The sequence below is a fragment of the Cricetulus griseus genome, unplaced genomic scaffold (assembly GCF_003668045.3).
Source record: "Cricetulus griseus strain 17A/GY unplaced genomic scaffold, alternate assembly CriGri-PICRH-1.0 unplaced_scaffold_1, whole genome shotgun sequence".
Taxonomy (NCBI): Eukaryota; Metazoa; Chordata; class Mammalia; order Rodentia; family Cricetidae; genus Cricetulus; species Cricetulus griseus.
In genome coordinates, this window is record NW_023276808.1 from 9,355,547 (window position 1) to 9,373,727 (window position 18,181).

Sequence of the window (18,181 nt, forward strand, 5' to 3'; positions counted from 1 at the left end):
AAGTGATTGACTGTGACCATTACCATTTCTAACCAACCAAATTTAAATGAAAACAAATATTTGGATCACCTGAGCCTCTGCTTTAGGGGGTCCTGTCCCATGAAACCACAACAGTCAGGAGGCATCCACAGCTCTTTATCCTCCATGGAAACAAAAGTAGAAATTCCCCTCCCAAGTAACCTGTACTTTAATAACTGTTCCTCCTCTCCCAGCAATTAAACAACTCAAAAACAACACAATAGCATTCTTGTGTCAACAGTCACACAATTATGATCACACTTCTTACACCTGTTGTGGAACACCATACATACAGAACATACATACATTTTTTAAACAAAACTCACAAAGGAGAGGCAGTGTCATGGGGTGGCCATCCTTACCATAGCTTGGCATCTTTGGAGGGTCTTGAGGACTGCCGGAACTTTGTCCAGTTTTGTATGGTCTTTTGTAGGGCTTGGGTCTTTTTTATCTATTTGGACATATTTTACTTTTTCATCTGATGTGACAGATGATGTGGATGGCTTGCAATGAGGGCCCAGAGAGACTGGCTAGAAGTCCAGGGCTATGTAATAATCATTGCCAGTACTCTTTTAGAGCTGGGTTGTTAGTGCCACTGGGTACAGGGGATGAAGACATTGGGTTTTGCATAAGGACATAGTACTCCTCTCTGTCTCTGGAGTCTGTGTTGGTGATATTATTTGTGGAGATGGAATGGCAGTCTTGGGAGGACCAAGACTTGGTGACAGGTGACTTGAAAGGGAGCTCATTGATGACAGTGTTGTCTCTCAGGTCAAAGGGTGGTGGCTTTGCTTTTCGGCCAGGCTTGAGGTTGCGATTGACTGGGGGTGGCTGGATCTCCCTTTCTTGGCCAGAGACATTATGAATAGGAAGGGTTGTGGATGGATGGCCCAGTGGGTCAAAGTGATGGGGCACTGTGTTCATGGGGATGTAGGCACTGTGGGAATTGTCCCCTGTTTGTTCCAAAGCCTGCAGGGTAGAAGAACCTGGGTTTATGGGCACACAGTTGTAATTAGAGTTGTCACTGTCTGATCGACCCACGATAGTCCTTTTTGGGGATTTAGCAGACCAGCAGGCAGTTTCTACACCTCGCCTTGGGTACTTGTAGTCATTGACTGGAGGTCTTTGTAGAGGGTTGCCACACCAAGGCATCTTGGGGTGCTGTGGTGGGGGAGCTATGGCTGAGTCCACCAGGAGGTCTCCAAATACCTGACAAAGGTTTCTGCTGGTTACCTTGAAGGTGTACTCATTCTCATTATCTGCCTCAGACACTGTGAGGCTCCCCTTGGCGTGGCTATCGGGGATGTCAAAAGCATGGTCTTTGAATTGTCTGCTTGGCTTGGGAAGGCTATAGACGCCATGGACTTGACCACTGTCTCCGCTGATACAGTGTCTATTGCCCTGGGCAAGGTTTTGTGTGGCTGTGTCACTCTCCTGTCTGATGCTCTGAGAGAAGGTGGCACTTCTGTCATTTTCTGTCCTTTGGCTTATGCATTGGTGTGAGTGTTGATACTCCGGAGGTGTACTGGTGGACAAGGCAGGCTGCATGTGGCTTGACACAGTGGGCTGGCTAGAGTGTGAAAGGGCTGAAGACCTCCTTGTTTGGAGAAGGTACTGACTGGAGCTGCTGAACTCAGCTGGAGAAGAGCAGAGACTATGGTTGACTGAAGAAAGTTTTCTCAGGGCGTCAGTGCTCTCTTTAGTCTGACTGAAGCCACAGATCTGGCAGATGCTCTGGACCCACCTATTCATGTCAGCCTCTGTATCAGTCACCAGCTGAAAGGTGCGCTCATTGGTGATGATATCAAACAAAAAACTCCTTTGGGGTTCTTTTTTATTGAAGGTCAGGGCTACATCCAACTGCATACAGAAGTTTAGGTTGATGATCTGCAGGGGTTTCTTGGAGTGTTCATTCTTATAGTATTCTAGAACATCTGGGTAACCACTCATCTTACCACTCCGCAGGATAAACCAGCGTTTCTTCCAAGCATACTGCCTCAACATTTTCTCCGGAGTCAACTTCCCCAGCCAGCCAGTGCAAACCACATTGTTGCCAGATGACTGCAGGCTGCAGCAGGCTGAAGTGGACAAGGGCATGGGCTGCTGGGTCAGCTGGCTGCTTGTGCACAGGTCAAAAAGGAGGGATTCTTCAGAAGATGATTTCCCATGTTTCTTTAATAATTTTCTTAGCATTATTGCTTAATCCAAATTTAAAATGAGATATTACCAGAACCTTGTCTCTTTAAAATTTCTCTGTGTATTTTCTCTATTTCAATCCAAGTCTCTTATGAGTTGAGGAACCCTTATTATACCTTTCAAATCCAACTATCCCAGGAGTTGAGGCACCCCTTTTCCAGTGCCTTTGCAATCCAAGTCTCTTAGAAGTTTAGGTACCCCTTTTCCAGTGCCTTATAATCCAAGTCTTTCAGGAGTTGAGGTACTCCTTTTTCAATCCAACTCTTAGGAGGTTAGGCACCCCTTTTCCAGTGCCTTTATAATCCAACACTCTTAGGTGTTGAGGTACCTATTTTCTAGTATCTTTTGCAATCCACCTTCACAACTCCTTCCTTGCTGACCAGCCTTCTGAGGGTGATCTCTCAGGGTCTCCTTTCTTTCCCAATATCAGTAGAACCTCCACTTGTGGCTGCCTGCACCACAACTAAGTCCGAGTACTGGGTGAAAGCCTAGAGATTTGGATGAACAACAAGATGCTGGTTGATTTTCTGACAGAATGTCTCTTACCTTTATTGTGGAACAGCCTTATGTACAAACTTACAAAAACCCCAGGTGAAAGATTTCACAACAGGATATTGATGCTAGTGGGGTGAGGTCAGATAAACAGGAGGTACCTGTGTTTATGCTGGAAAACATAGACACTCTTAGACACTCCAGAGGCGCTGGGTCTCAATACCCTAACCCTAAACCTAACACTAACCTTAACCCAAACCCTAATGATAGCATTTACCCTAAACCTAGCCCTGAACCCTTAATCCTACCTCTAACCCTAATTCTGAACCCTAACCCTAACATTAACCCTTCTCTGAACCCTACATCTAACACTAACTGTTACTCTATCCCTAAGCCTAACACTTACTCTAACCCTAACCCTGAACCCTAATTCTAACCATAACCCTAACAATGAACCCTAACCTTAACCCCTAACCTTAACTTTACCCATAACCATAAACATAACCATAGCACTAACCCTGTACCCTGAACCCTGCCCCTGAACCAAACCCTACCCCAACCCCTAACCCTATCAGTAAACTTAACCATAACCACAAACCTAAACCCTAACACTAACCCTGAACCCCAACCCTAACCCTGAACCCTGAAACCTAACCCTACTCCAAATCTTAACGCTAAACCTATTCCTAACACTATCAATAACCCTAACCATAACCACCACCCGAAACCGTGACCCTAACCAAAACCATAACCATGAATTCTAACACTAACCATAATCATTACCATGAACCCTAAAGCTAACCCAAACCCTCACACTAAACCTAACACTAACCATAACTCTAACCATAACACTAACCCTAACCCTGAACCCTAAACCTAACCATAATTCTGAACCCTGGCATTAACACTAACACTAAACCTAACCCTATCCCCTAAATCTAACCCTAACCTTAACCCTAACCCTGAAGCCATAACCTAATACTAACCCCTAACTCTAACTTTAACCCTAAGCATAAACCTAACCCTGAACCCTAACACTAACCATAATCACAACACTAACCTTAAACCTAACACTGAACTGTAACTCTAACTCTACCCTAACCCTGAACCCTAATGCTAAACCAACCCCTAACCCTAACATTAACCTTTCCCCGAACACTTCCCCTTACACTAACCCTTACTCTATCCCTTAACTTGACACTAACTCTAACCCTAAGCCTGAACTGTGAACTCTAACCCTAAACCTAACCATGAACCCTAACACTACCCCTAACCTTAACCCTAAACAAACATAACCATAGTCCTGTAACCTGAACCCTATCACTAACCCTAAATCTAAACCTAACCCTGAACCCTCACACTAATACTAACCCTAACTCTAATCCTAACCCTAACGTCAAGTGTAACATTGAAACCTAAACATAATCATAATCCTTACCCTAATCCTGAACCCTAAACCTAATCCTAACCCTAACCCCAAACATGAGTATAACCCCAAACCTAACTGTAAGTATAACCATAACCCTGATTCTAACCCTAACCATAGTTTCTCAAAGTCGACATCCCATTTGTGTAACCTTACCTTTTAGCTTCACTTCTCTTCATGGCTGAGGTCTTTGAAGAGGTCACTGCAGAGGAAGGGTTCAGGGCACTGCCTTTGCCTTGCATCCATTTTTCCTCATTTGGTCTTCTAGTTACACTCAAAAGTCAGATATTTCCCTCCTTCTCTGCCTTGGCAAGTGTTCTATGAAGAAACACAAATTCAAATTACAAAAGTGAACAAAATTGAAATGCACACACAGCAGCTCAAGACCACTTTTGAAATATGGAGCCTGACTTTATTCGGGGTTTCAGGTGGAACAAGTTGTACACTGGCTGCTGGTGCACTGGCATGCACATTTTTGGGGAGACAACACAGGTAAAGTTCTCTGTGTTACCTGATCAAATGCACCTGAGCAGAGGACTGGGAAAGAAGGGGCATGAGGCAGGGGAGGAGGCAGCCAGAGGGCAAGGGAACAGAGGGAGGAGAGCAGCAAGGGAAGCCTTGGAGGAAAGCAGAGAGACAAGAGAGGGGAGTAGGGGAATTGGAACGTGGAGAAGAGACAGGAGGAGGAGTGAAGAGTTAGTGCCACTTAGAGGTGGGGGAAGGGCAGGAAATTGAGAATAGGATATGGCAAATTATCCACAAAAAGGCATCAATACTTATTAATCCAACATACCAACATCAAATGCCAGTCAGCCAGCCAATTAAGAGTTACCTGGCACAGCCAGCTTCATCTTTCAAATTAGCTTAATGCTACAATTTACAAAAAATGTTGCTGCTGAATCCCTCAGGAACAATAGCAGCCTGGTGGTGGGTAGAGGATGCCTCAGCCCCCTTTACTCCCTGGATGCACCTGTGGTAAAAGAATCATGGCCTTGTTTCAGTCAGAGTACTTGCCATCCCAGGAAAATCAAGGGATTAAAAGCTGACTCTTGCCCCTTGTGACCACAGGGACCCTAGCTGGTCCACCTCGGGGCAAATAAATGTAGCCCAGGCCTTTCCCACATCCCAAAACAGGTGGAGGACACCAGTCCATCTCCTCACTAGCTGCTGAGTCCTTGTCTTCAGTAAAGAACCTCTCTGTCACCTCATCAGCATTCCAGTGGAGAAAGGTGTAAACCTGCAACCAAGCTCCTGTCATAAAAGACTTCAGAGGTGGAGTAAGAGCTTGGTCCTTAAAGATCCCCCTCCAACAACAGTGACTAAGAAAATAAGTAATCCTTACAGGCACTACCCACCTACAATGGGAACAGCAGATGGGATGCTCATCACAGCATCCCTAGACTTGGCATGTTATCTCCTGGCTCCTGGGGACATTGGTGCTGGTACCACAAGTATTTAGTCCCCAAGAATAAACTAACAAAATGCAGACAGATGGCAGTGTAAGTATTTACTGTGTTGGTCTTTCCTTAAACGACAATAAAATTATAATTTGAATAGAAAACAATATTTTACTGATGTAATGTTTCTAAGGTTTCTTGAGCACTAGTCAGCTGCCCCGGAAGGAAAAACATCTGTGGTGTGTAAGATTGTCACCTGACCTTGATCACTATATGTGTAGCGCTAAAAGATAACCCAGAAAGTTTTCTTCCAGAACCAAAATATCTGTTACCCATTCTAACCCTTAATCTCTCTCTCTCTCTCTCTCTCTCTCTCTCTCTCTCTCTCTCTCTCTCTCTCTCTCTCTCTCTCTCTCACACACACACACACACACACACACACACACACACACACACACACACACACACGTTTTTTAAAAACAAATATGTCTTTACAATACTGGCATTCTAGAAAATTCCTTTAAGAGGCAATTCTTCAAGATGAGTGCCAAGTGAAACTGGATCATGAAGAATCAGGAATGGTAAAAAACTATATTTTTATTCAGAATACAACAAACTATATTATGAGATACACAGTTGACTTTGTATTATTCTATTTGATTATATCTCCACCAAAGATGTAAATGCTTCTTTGGATAGACACATGAAGTACTTTATTATTTGCTCTTCTATTAAGCATGTTAATATTAACATTGTTAAAACATGTCTACAAAGGAGCCAACATCATCTAACCTTTAGTCTTCAACTCAGGAGGAAGAAACATGAGACTTAAAAGTTCAATTGTAGCCCTGACTAATTACTGACATCCAAACCAGGATGGAAAACAAACAACAACATCTGAAGGAAATTTGTGGAAATATAAAAAATAAAACCAGAACCAAGAAGCCAACACTCTTTCACAGGCACCTTTATGTGAAAAGTAGGACAACACTGCCTGACATTTAAGTAAACAATGAACCACTTAGATAATAGTCAACCCATTCGATACATTTCAGCTGAAAAATGCCTATCACCAAGTGGAAGCAGAGCAGAAGATGAACAGAATCAAGGAAGGAATATATGAACCAGCAAATAAACAGAATATATGAACCAGAAAATAAAAAGAAAGAATATATAAACCTGGAAACCAACTTCAGTAAGTATATTTGCCACATATACAGGTCATTTCAGTACCTAATACAAAACTTTCCAAATAGGAACTACAATGCTCTGACCTCAGCCATCATACTTGCCTGAATATGCTAAACAATCTATTTGCTTCGAGGCTATAATGAAATAGATGAAACAAATTTTGTTTTCATTGAAACTGAAGTCAACTGTGATATGTAAAATCTTTACCACATTGTTTACATGAACAAGTTTTTTCTCATTCCTCTCTAATTCCTAATGTCAAGATGACATATAAAGGTTTGAAATATCATAGGGCTAGAGACATGGCCAAGCAGTTAAAAGTTCATTCCCTGGACAAAGGTCAGGTTTTGGACAATTTCCCGTAATTCCTATTACAGAGGATCCACTGGTCTACAACATTGAGAAGGATAAAGACAGGAACAAACAGTTAAGGCAAGTCCCTGCCAAGAATCCAGGTGAGTTTTTTGACAATATTTTGTAATTCCTGTTAGAAATAAATGCAGGAAGACTAAGGGGTAACCAATCTAATCACATGCACATATCTAAAGATAAACTGACATAACAAAATAAACATTAACAAAAATCATTAAACATTTCCAATCGTGACTATAGTTCTTTTGCAGGCATTCCTTCCTGAAACCCATATATAGAAGCATATAAAGGCTTACTTATAGTTTTTCAGTGTCATGAATCGCTTCATAGAACAGAAAGCCAGTGTGTAGCCTTGAAGTCAGAGGAATCAATACTTGTCAGTTGATGGTATCATTTGAGATGATTTAGGAAATGATGCCCTGCTGGAGGAAATATGTCACTGGGGGTATGCTTTCCTAATCTACATGGGCACACCATTTCCAGTTCCCACTCTCTGGTTCATGCTGCAGGTTGAAGATATGAGATCTTAAAAAAAATGTGCTCCACACAATTGGATAATCTAAAAGAAATAGACAATTATTATGATATGTACCATATATATAAATTAAATCAAGACTAGATAAACAATTTAAATAGACCTATAATCCCTAAAGAATTAGAAGTCTTTAAAAGTCTACCAAATGAAAAAAATCACAGGGCCAAATTGTTTCAGTGCAGAATTCTACCAGAATTTCAAAGAAGAGCTAATGCCAATAATCCTCAAATTGTTCCACACAATAGAAACAGAAGGAACTTTGCCAAATTCTTTTTATGAGGCTGCAGTTACCATGACACCCAAACCAAGCTGGCTGTGTTCATTCACATGATGTAAGTTAAAACATGGTGGGAAATTACAGACATCACTGATACCACAATCAGGTCCCTTTTCAAGATGGTGACTCCAGCAGCTGATTGCCTGCCCTGTTTCCCCTGCAGTGTACACAATACACTACTCCTCTTGTTTTGGTCTGAAGACAGAAGCAATGCTCCACATACAAATTCTTTTTCTGTGACTGCTTTGGATAGTTGACTACATGACTCCAATGGACAATTTTAAATCTCTACGGTGGTAGAGTCATTTAATTAAAGAATTTTGGAGGTATAATATACAGATCAGCAAGGTCAGTGCCTTGGAGAGCAGCAGACTGGAGTCAAAGCTTCTGGTGTCAACATAAGAGAGCTTGTTCCAGAAACATTTTTCTAACAAGATGGAAATTCAGATGTCCTAGAATTAATATGAATTCCCAGGGAGATTTCACTTCACACACATAGGAGGTTAATAAGGAAAAATCTCTTTATTGATGGTATGCATCCATCCCCAGGTAATGCTCAAAGTGGAGCTAGCTTAGACCCATTTGCATTCCAAATATGCCATCATCCTTAAGTGTCTTTAGGTTCATGCTCCAGGTTATATTTTGATCCAATTAAATAAAGACAGACAACTTGTACGTCTCGCTACTTAGGCCTATGTGAGGAATAAACAGCAAAGATATATGCCAGAATAAATTAAGCACACCTGTGACCTTGCCTTGAACTCAAAGAGATCTGCCTTCCTCTGCCTCTAGAAAGCTGGGATTTAAGCTTCTAAGAAGAGCATCTTGTATACCACTGAGGGTAGGGGGTCATCATATGATGGGACAAATTCAGGAGGCAGCTACTCAAATGACAGTACACAAGGGGAACACAGCGTATCTCTAGAACATTACAGATTAAGCCCACAATGGCCATTGGACCAATAACGACAGCTCCATATTGTGAGAAGACATGGATTCTCAGAATCTGAAGCAATCTCTCTACAAAGGCCCTGGCCATAGGCAATTACCAGCTCTCCCAAGCCATTTCCTGGTTTTAGACAAGGGTCTGTGTTTTACTGTCATACAACAGGCCCTTGGGGAAAGTGCCCAATACCTAGGCACAAGGCTGCTAATAGGCGAGGAACCAAATAAATAAAATTAAGAAAATTTTAAGAACTTGGGAGCTGAAAAGGGAACTTATAATGGTAAGAGAAAATTTAACTCCTTAAATCAGGAGTGCCATGGATGGCACCTGAACCCTTGCTCTCAGAGAAGGGGAGGTAAGTCTCCACCACTCCTGTTAACATTCTTGTGCTAATTGCTTTTTGTAAAGATGCCCCCTTCCTCAGGGGATACTGGACAGACCCTGTGACCCTGTAACCCTGTAAACCCATGCCCTGTCTCATCTCACTCAAATGTATCTCCCTTAACATATATAGCTACTGTTTTACACTGTACTTTCTATGAAATGAAGTAACCCTGGAAAACCTGTAATTTATGGCCTTCAACCTTATAGTCTGCCCTTTAAGAGCTTATCTTTTTGTCTGGTTGGTATCTCACTTGCCGGAAATGCACTGAGATCCTAGATGGCCAACTTGGAATTAAAAGAAACCTTTCAATTTTGCATTAGAGTGTTGACACCTTGGGTTAGTCTCTGGGCTTGAGGAATATGACACAAAAATAGCTATCCCAAGACTGTACCTCCTCTCTGCCTGAGGGCCTAAATAAAAGCCTTGATTGACCATGCAATTCATTAATGCAAAAGTGTTTTACTTTTCAAATAGTTGTCACTGATGTCCTGTTGCCTACCTGGCAGAACTCTGTTTTCTCAAGAAGAAAACTGGAACTTTATGGCACCCCAGGCCTTAAGGTTGCCTGTGCCCCTGTAGTACCTCCTTAGGGATCCTGTTATAGACCCATTTTTGATATGCAGATAGGCCTAGTGGCTGGTTGTAAATAAGGGGTGGTTTCTTTATACTGGTTTGGAGTCAAATGTCAGAATCCTCGAGAAAACATGTGTATCCCAGCATCCTAATTTCTAACAAGCCTGGTTAGCACACATCTTTTGGGTGTCTTAGATGCAGTCCTCCCTCAGCTAACTTCTACCTTGTGAGACTTACTACTTATTTCCTAAACATTGGTAAATCCTTATATCAACAATTCTACTCTTCTACATCATGGCATGAGTGGAGTGCAACCAAACACATGAGATGCATCTTACAACATCCACAATAATGGATGTTTACACATAAATGTAAAATGCTAAGTGCTGAATGTCTGGAAGATACTAGAGAAACTGAGCTTCTCAAAGCTCAGCAACCTTTCTATGGGTGCACAAAAATCATGTTGATGATGACCACAAAGATGATTCTATACACTGCTCCCTGCTCCCAATGCTGTCAGCAGATCCAGCCCACAGACCAAACTTACTCAGAGGCCTCCCCTGGGTTCAGGGATTTACATGGACCATGTGGAAACTTACAGGACAGGGAATCTAGCTGCAGGTTCCCACACAAATCAGGGTGGGATTCACCGCACTGGCTCCAGCACCTCACCATCTGCTCCTCCCCATCTGGGGACAGCAGACCCTCACTCACCATGACATGGTTTACCAGATTGTCCAAGCTCTCTGCTCAGCTCCCTGTAGCAGTGCTCACAGCACAGAACACACAAAAAAGGCACCAGCTCCTCTTCAGAGACAAGCCTGAAACTGAAACTGTATCTGTACCTCTTGTGACTGACAGGTCACCTGGAGGGCCTGATTGGCTAGTGAGGCTTGAGTGACAAGAGCAGCTCCCATAGGGTTACACCTAGGCCCATCACAATGATTCCTTACCTGGCCATTCACTGCAGACAAAGACCTTTTCTAGATCAGCAGAGATATGCTTTTCTATAGCACTTGCCCCGGGCTCCAAAACAAACCCTGCCATCTTCTTGTACTCACTTCTTCCTCAGGGGCACAGAGTGACTAGGTAGATAGCACAGGCCACTTTACATTGTGAGTGAAGTGATTTTCCCCAGTCCCAAGTGGAAGGGTGTAAGAATATTAACAACTAAAGAGAGATATCAGGACATAAAAGGAGATGTTTGTTCTGTAGTTTCAACCTGAGGTCAGAAGGACTGAAGGTACTTTTGTGCTATTTGTCATTGGGACATCACACAACCAGGGAAGAAAAGCAGGAACCAGATCTCAAACAAATTAGGACTTTCTCCAATCACAAGGCTGGATGATGACTCCACTGCTTTAGGAGCTTGAATTTCAGAACAAACTCTTGGAAAATGAGGAATAATAAAGAGTTATCTTTGTTTTTCCATTTGTAAAAGATAATTTGTTTATGTGCATTGGTGTTTTGCTTGCATATATGTCTACTTGGGTGTTTCAGATCACTTGGAAATGGAGTCACAGACACTTGTGAGCTGCTATGTGGGTGCTGGGACTTCAACCCAGGTTCTCTATAAGATCAGCCAGTGTTCTTAACTGTTGAGAAATCTCACCAGCCCTTAAATGGTAGTCTTCATGGAAAGTTGAATACTTAGAAAATAATGGAACTCAGGAGATTGTGTTTTTGAGCATTACTGCTAGCCAGCACATCTTCCTTAATGAGCAGGAAAAAAACTGCATTATCCTAGGTTCTTTAAATGAATAGGACTGGTAGAATATGTCTCTCCAAGTCTTGAGTCCTTACAGTTTTTGAACTGGGAGGAATGACAATTCAGTGAGTTGATTTTGAGTATATAAGATTTACTTCACATTTATGTTAAAGTAATGCAAAACAAGCATAAGCACACAATCATAGAAACCACAGACAATAGGACCATAGCAGGGGTACCTGTCCTGCAACAGCTAGCTGCAGGTTAGGGCTCAGGAATTCTATTCCTCTGAACTCAGGTTGTGGAGTCTCCTGATGCCATGGTATCCTGGTATTGGGTTTCAGAATGGGTGGCACTCAGCTTGATGGAATGGTTGTTTCAGGTTAGTGGAGGAGAGTTCCAGGACATAGAATCGTGGTGCACTCTAAAATTTTACTTCTGCGCTGGTCCCTTAAATAGTTGCTAAATCTTGCTAATCACACTTTGCCACACTCCACACATTCTCACTCTTATCTACAATGGCAGTTTAATCGGCTAACACCCCCTTTCTTCAGCCAAGCCTTTGTCTGCTTGGTTACAAGGCTCCTTACAAACAGCTCATACCAGGATAGCCTCTGAAGCCACATTCTTATAAGAGGGATAAATACAGATCTTCTACCAGAGGCCCCATAGACTACCCAGGAGTAGTAGGCAACACCCACATATAGGGACTCTGAGATCCATGAGATCCCCCTTGTTCAGGTCAGCTGTTTCTGTGACTTTCTCCAGGTTATTCTGGGCCGCTATGCTCATCACTCCTCCCTCTCTGCAACTGGATCACAGAGTTCAGCTCAGTGCTAACTGTGGGTGTCTGCTGCTGCTTCCATCAGCTAATGGGTGAAGGTTCTAGGATGGCATTTAAGGTAGTCATCAATCTCATTGAAGGGGAAGGACATTTAAGGTAGTCTCTTCATTGTTGCTTAGATTTTCAGCTGGGGTTATCCTTATGGATTTACCCTATGCCAGAATCTCTTTAAACCTATAATGGCTCCCTCTATTATGGTGTCTCTTACCTTGCTCTCCTCTGTTCTTCCCCTAGCTCCATCTTCCTAGTACCTCATGTCCTCCTCTGCTCCCCTTCTCTTTCTCCTAGCTCCCTCTCCCCTCCCCTCCTGCTCACAATTAGTTCCTGAGCTCCTGTACCTTTCAATTTATCTGGGGTACAATGGCAAGTTTTTTAAGGGTGGAGTCTAAACTGAGGTGAATCCTGTTTAAGGCCTGACCTTGACCCCCTGAGGGTGGTGTGTGGAATGGTGCTACAAAACACAGTCTGGAGGCACCCAGTCTCTCTTCACCTACACCTGACTGTTATGGTAGAAGCTTCACCCAACTTGCCTTCTCCACCTCCTCAAGGAACAGATGCCTGAGGTCTACAGGATGGCTGGTAAGCGAATTACTTCTCCACCCATACCTCCTGCTGAATGTTAGCTCACCTAAACTCTACTCCCCAACTCCACACATTGTACCCTGTAAGCAGGAAGAAGCCAGACTTAAACTGAAGCCCCTATACCCAGGGAGTCTGGGTTGTTTAGGCAGAAGCCCTCCTGACTTCTATATCTATGTAAAGAGGTTGGAATGTTGGGTAGCACTATTCCTCCCCTGTCCTCCAGGTGCCATGGTTGGGCATCACCTGGAGTCACCACAGTCCAGACTCCACCTGAGAAAGACTATTTTTGGCTCTACCCCTAGGGGGTTGGTAAAAGCCTCCACATCTGATTCACCTGGTGGGCCACAAGCAGCAGAGGTGGGTTTGGAGATGAAAAAAGCCGGGAGGCCAGGTAAAACAGGCTCAGGGGGCATGGGGTTCTGAAGCCAGCCATATTCACCTGCCAGGGGCTTGAGTTGGTCTCAGGACCATCTGAAAAATATCTTAACGATTTCCCAAATGATTTGGAATGGAGGGAAGGGATTGGCTATTTTTAGCAGAAAAGGCTTTGGAAAAATTGCAGGGCCATAGCTGGTCTCAGCCTTGAGCAGTACCGGTTCCGGGTACTGACGGGTATCGGACACTATGTGACTGCACACTGTACAGTGCCTAAGGTGGTCACAATGACAAACATGGAAGGGGAGGAGCCTTGGGTAGAGAAACCCCACAGAAGCCATGGGGCAGAAACCTCTCTTGGTCTGGGAGACTGAAGGGGAGAAATGAAACCCCAGGTGGCCTCCTTGCAATGGGAGTGGATGGTTCCAGAAATACTCTGTGGCAAGTAGAGTTCACAGGTGTTTCTTGGCAACGGGGTGGGAGGGAAAGGTGAAAGGTTATCAATGAGTGGATGCAGCAAGGAAATAGATTTTGCCAAAGGTCACGACCCACCCATGGTTTTGGATTCAAAACTCCTGACTCCAGTTAAAGCTGATCAAAGTGGAGTCGGAACTAGATAACATATTTTAAGAAAGTACTCATGTGATGTGCCAGGCATTGCTGGTGCAAGCCTTTAATCCTAGCACATGGGAGGTAGAGGGAGGCAGATCTCTGTGAGTTTGAGGCCAGCCTGGTCTACAGAGAAAGTACCAGGATAGGCTCCAAAACTACACAGAGAAACACTATCTCAAAATCAAACCAACAAACAAAAAAAGAAAGTACTCATGCAACAAAGCCAGTGACCAGGTTTACGCTGGATGCCTATAGCTCAGCCTGCTCAGCCAGGAGGGAGCGGATAAAGAGGGTTGGGTGAGTGTCTCCCTCACTCTTAAACCCTTGTTACGTCACTCTGACCACACCCAAGTGGGCATGGACAGGGCACCTGTGCCAAGCCCAAGAGGGGTGATCAGCATTTCCCCCTACAATAAAGTGTGTGTTCTTTTACGTGTTTGGAGACTACTGACATGTGAAAAGGCTTTACCACATTGATTACATTCATAGGATATCTCTCTAGTATGTGTTTTCTGATGTATTTGTAAATTACTGTACTGTGAAAAGGCTCTATTACATTGATTACATACATAAGGTCTCATTTCATTTTGTGTTTCTTTATGACTTTTAAGCACTCCATGACTTGAGAAACCATTACCCCATTGATTACATTTGTTGGTATTCTCTCCAGTATGTGTGCCTTTATGGATTTGGAGACATCTGTGACATGCAAAGACGTCATCATATAGAAGACTTTCATATGGTTTCTCTCCTGTATGAATATTTTCATGTCTTTGAAGTTTCCTATAACACACAAATATAGTAGGAAATTACCAATACGGAGTCAGGTAGAAATATAAGGGTATTTAACAGGGAAAAGCCTTACTTACAGAGCGAACCAGCCAGCCGGTGGTAGTCTGTACAGCAAGAAGCAAAGAGAGACCGAAACCGAAAACGCAGTCCCCCTACTCACTCTGACCACGCCCTCACAAGCCCTCAGGTACTCCTGTAGCCAGCTCCTAAGAAGTCGTGGCTACAGCTTCCCCTACACACAAAGGTTTTAACACATTGGATACATTCACAGAGTTTCTTTTCTGTGAGGCTTCTTTCCTATCTGCAAACATAATTGGCACAGGTAAAAGCTTTATCACATGCAACACGCTGATGAAATTTAGTATCTGTATTAATTAATTTTATAAATTGGACTAATTATAAAGAGGAACCAGATCATAAGTTTGGTGCTATCGATGCTTCCCTTCATTAGTGGTTGTTTTGTTGTCTATTGTAATAACTGTGACAGTAAGAGACTTTATTTCACAGCTCACGTTTATACCATCTTACTATATGAGATTTTTCACATTTGAAAAGAACTTCAGGAATTCAGACTTTGCCATACTTGTGGCTTTCATAGATTTTTCCATACTGTCAGTCATACTACATTGGCATAATGTACCAGGACAAATGAAAGTATTCATACATTCCAATATTCATAGGGCTTTTCGGCATTGTGCATTGTTGGTATGTTTCTAATAGAATCGGGAAAAGCAGTTAATTGTAAACCTAAATCACATTCAAATATATTCACACTGGAGACTACTAAATATTTTTCATATCTTCTAACTGTTGAGAGAGAGACACACACAGAGAGAGGTACATTGCTTCTTTTCATATTCTATGCTCACTTGGCTTTTATTTATAGTGACATATGATATTCTTTATTTTTTTCTTGGATTTTGGAGACAGGTTTCCCAGTGTAGCTTGGTGTCCTGTTCTGCAACTCACTCTGTGAACCAGGCTGGCCTCCAGCTCAGAGAGATCCACCTGCCTCTGCCTCCCAAGTTCTGGGATTAAAGGGAGATTGTGACTGGTTCAAGACATTGTCCACAATCTTCCCTGAATGTCTAGGACTTTAGGGCTATGGCACCAGCAACTGTTAGATAAGGTATTTAAAACTCCATTTTTCCTATTCTCTTTTTATTTTGTAAATTATCTTTAAATTAGAAAGAATCTAATTTTATATATCAATCAAAATTCTCTCTCAGTCCCATCCTCCCATACCCCTCAATGCCCCCATTCCCATTCCATCTCTGCTGCCCAGGAAGGGTGGGGCCTTCCATGAGGGATTATCAAATCTGTCAAGTGATTTGGGGCTGGACCTAGATCCTCCCACATGTGTCTAGGCTCAGACAGTATCCCTCCATGGGGAATGGTCTCCCAAATTTCATTCGAGAACTATGGATAAATACTGATCCACTACCAGAAGCCCATGGACTCTCCAGGCCTCCTAACTGACACCCACATTTATGGGGCCTGTTTTTGTCCTATACTGGTTTGTAGCTGTCATTCTGGGGACCAGGAGCTCCCACTTGCTCAGGTGAGCTGTTTCTGTGGGTTTCCCTAGCATGGTCTTGACCCCTTTGCTCATCACTCCTCCCTCTCTGCAACTGGAATCAGAGTTCAGGTCAGTGTTTAGCTGTGGGTGTCTGCTTCTGCTTCCATCTGCTACTGGACGAAGGCTCTAGGATGGAATTTTAGGTAGTCATCAATCTCATTATAGGGGAAGGGCATTTAAGGTAGCCTCTCCACTACTGCTTAAATTCTCACTTGGTTTCATCCCTGTAGATCTTTGGATATTTTCCTAGTGCCAGATTTCTCTTTAATCCTATACTGGCTCCCTCTATTATGGTATCTCTTACCTTGCTCTCCTCTATTCTTACCCTGACTCAATCTTCCAGCTCCCTCATGTCATAATTCCCCCTCCTCTTCTCCCCTTCTCTTTCTCCTACCTCTCTCTTCCCAACCCCATGTTTCCAATTCTCTCAGGGTCATGCCATCTCATGCAGATTTTCTATTCTGCTTGAAATAGTATAACTACAGCAATTTTGTTTCATGAAAACATCAGTCCTTTATCCAGATAAATGATTTCCCTTGATTGTGGGTCCCCAACATGTTGACAGTCAGGCATTTTTATCAATCATCTGAAATTGATCACAAGACTCCATCCAGCTAAGTTTTACAGCTGATGAGCAAGAATTTGCTCAGGTTCCTTTCTTCTCACACCCCTTTCTGCACTGTGCCTATACCACCTTCAAAGTTGGTAAATGAACTTAATTTTTTTCATATACCTCTCTTCATTTGCAGTCCCGGATACAATTCAGAAGGATTGGTCAACATTCATTAAATGGGCTATATGTCCTTCTAAATGACAAGTCAACACCCTGCCTTGTAGGAATTGCAGCAGTGTCTTCCCAGCACTGGGTAGCAGCAGCAGAATTAGCTGTGTTCAAAGCAATTCTCAACTACATAGCCTAGGGGCACACCTGAGCTCAATATTTGAACCCACAAATCTGGTGTTTCTTCATTCACATGACATGAATGAATATATCCTGGTAATTTAAAGAAGAAAATCCTGAATCTAGCTGTCCTAGTTAGGATTAATAGTGCTATGAATAAACACCATGACCCCCACAACACTTATAAGAAAACACTTAATTCGTGGAGCTCACTTACAGATTTGCAGGTTCAGTCAATATCATCAGAAAGGGGAGCATGATGTGAAGGAAAATATGGTTCTGGTTACATCTTGATATTCCTTAAAGTCCACTGTCTTCCAACTATGAGAAATATTGTTTTTCCTTATCATTGAGTCTGTTTAGGCTTCTGCCTAAACAACCCAGACTCGCTGGGTATAGGGGCTTCAGTTTAAGTCTGGCTTCTTCCTGCTTACAGGGTACAATGTGTGGAGTTGGGGAGTAGGGTTTAGGTGAGCTAACATTCAGCAGGAGGTATGGGTGGAGAAGTAATTCGCTTACCAGCCATCCTGTAGACCTCAGGCATCTGTTCCTTGAGGAGGTGGAGAAGGCAAGTTGGGTGAAGCTTCTACCATAACAGTCAGGTGTAGGTGAAGAGAGACTGGGTGCCTCCAGACTGTGTTTTTTAGCACCATTACACACACCACCCTCAGGGTGTCAAGGCCAGGCCTTAAACATGATTCACCTCAGTTCAGATTCCACCCTTAAAAACACTTGCCATTGTACCCCAGATAAAATGAAAGGTACAGGAGCTCAGGAACTAATTGTGAGCATGTGGGGAGGGGAGAGGGAGCTAGGAGAAAGAGAAGGGGAGCAGAGGAGGACATGAGGTACTAGGAAGATTGAGCCAGGGGAAGAACAGAGGAGACCATGGCAAGAGACACCACATTAGAGGGAGTCATTACAGGTTTAAAGAGAAATCTGGCACTAGTGTAAATCCATAAGGATAACCCCAGCTGAGA

At 43.0% G+C, this 18,181-nt stretch overlaps 1 pseudogene; it reads right to left on the minus strand.

Annotated features, from left to right (window-relative positions):
• Positions 1–376: 376 nt before the first annotated feature.
• Positions 377–2,037, minus strand: LOC113838901 (annotated as a pseudogene).
• Positions 2,038–18,181: the final 16,144 nt, after the last annotated feature.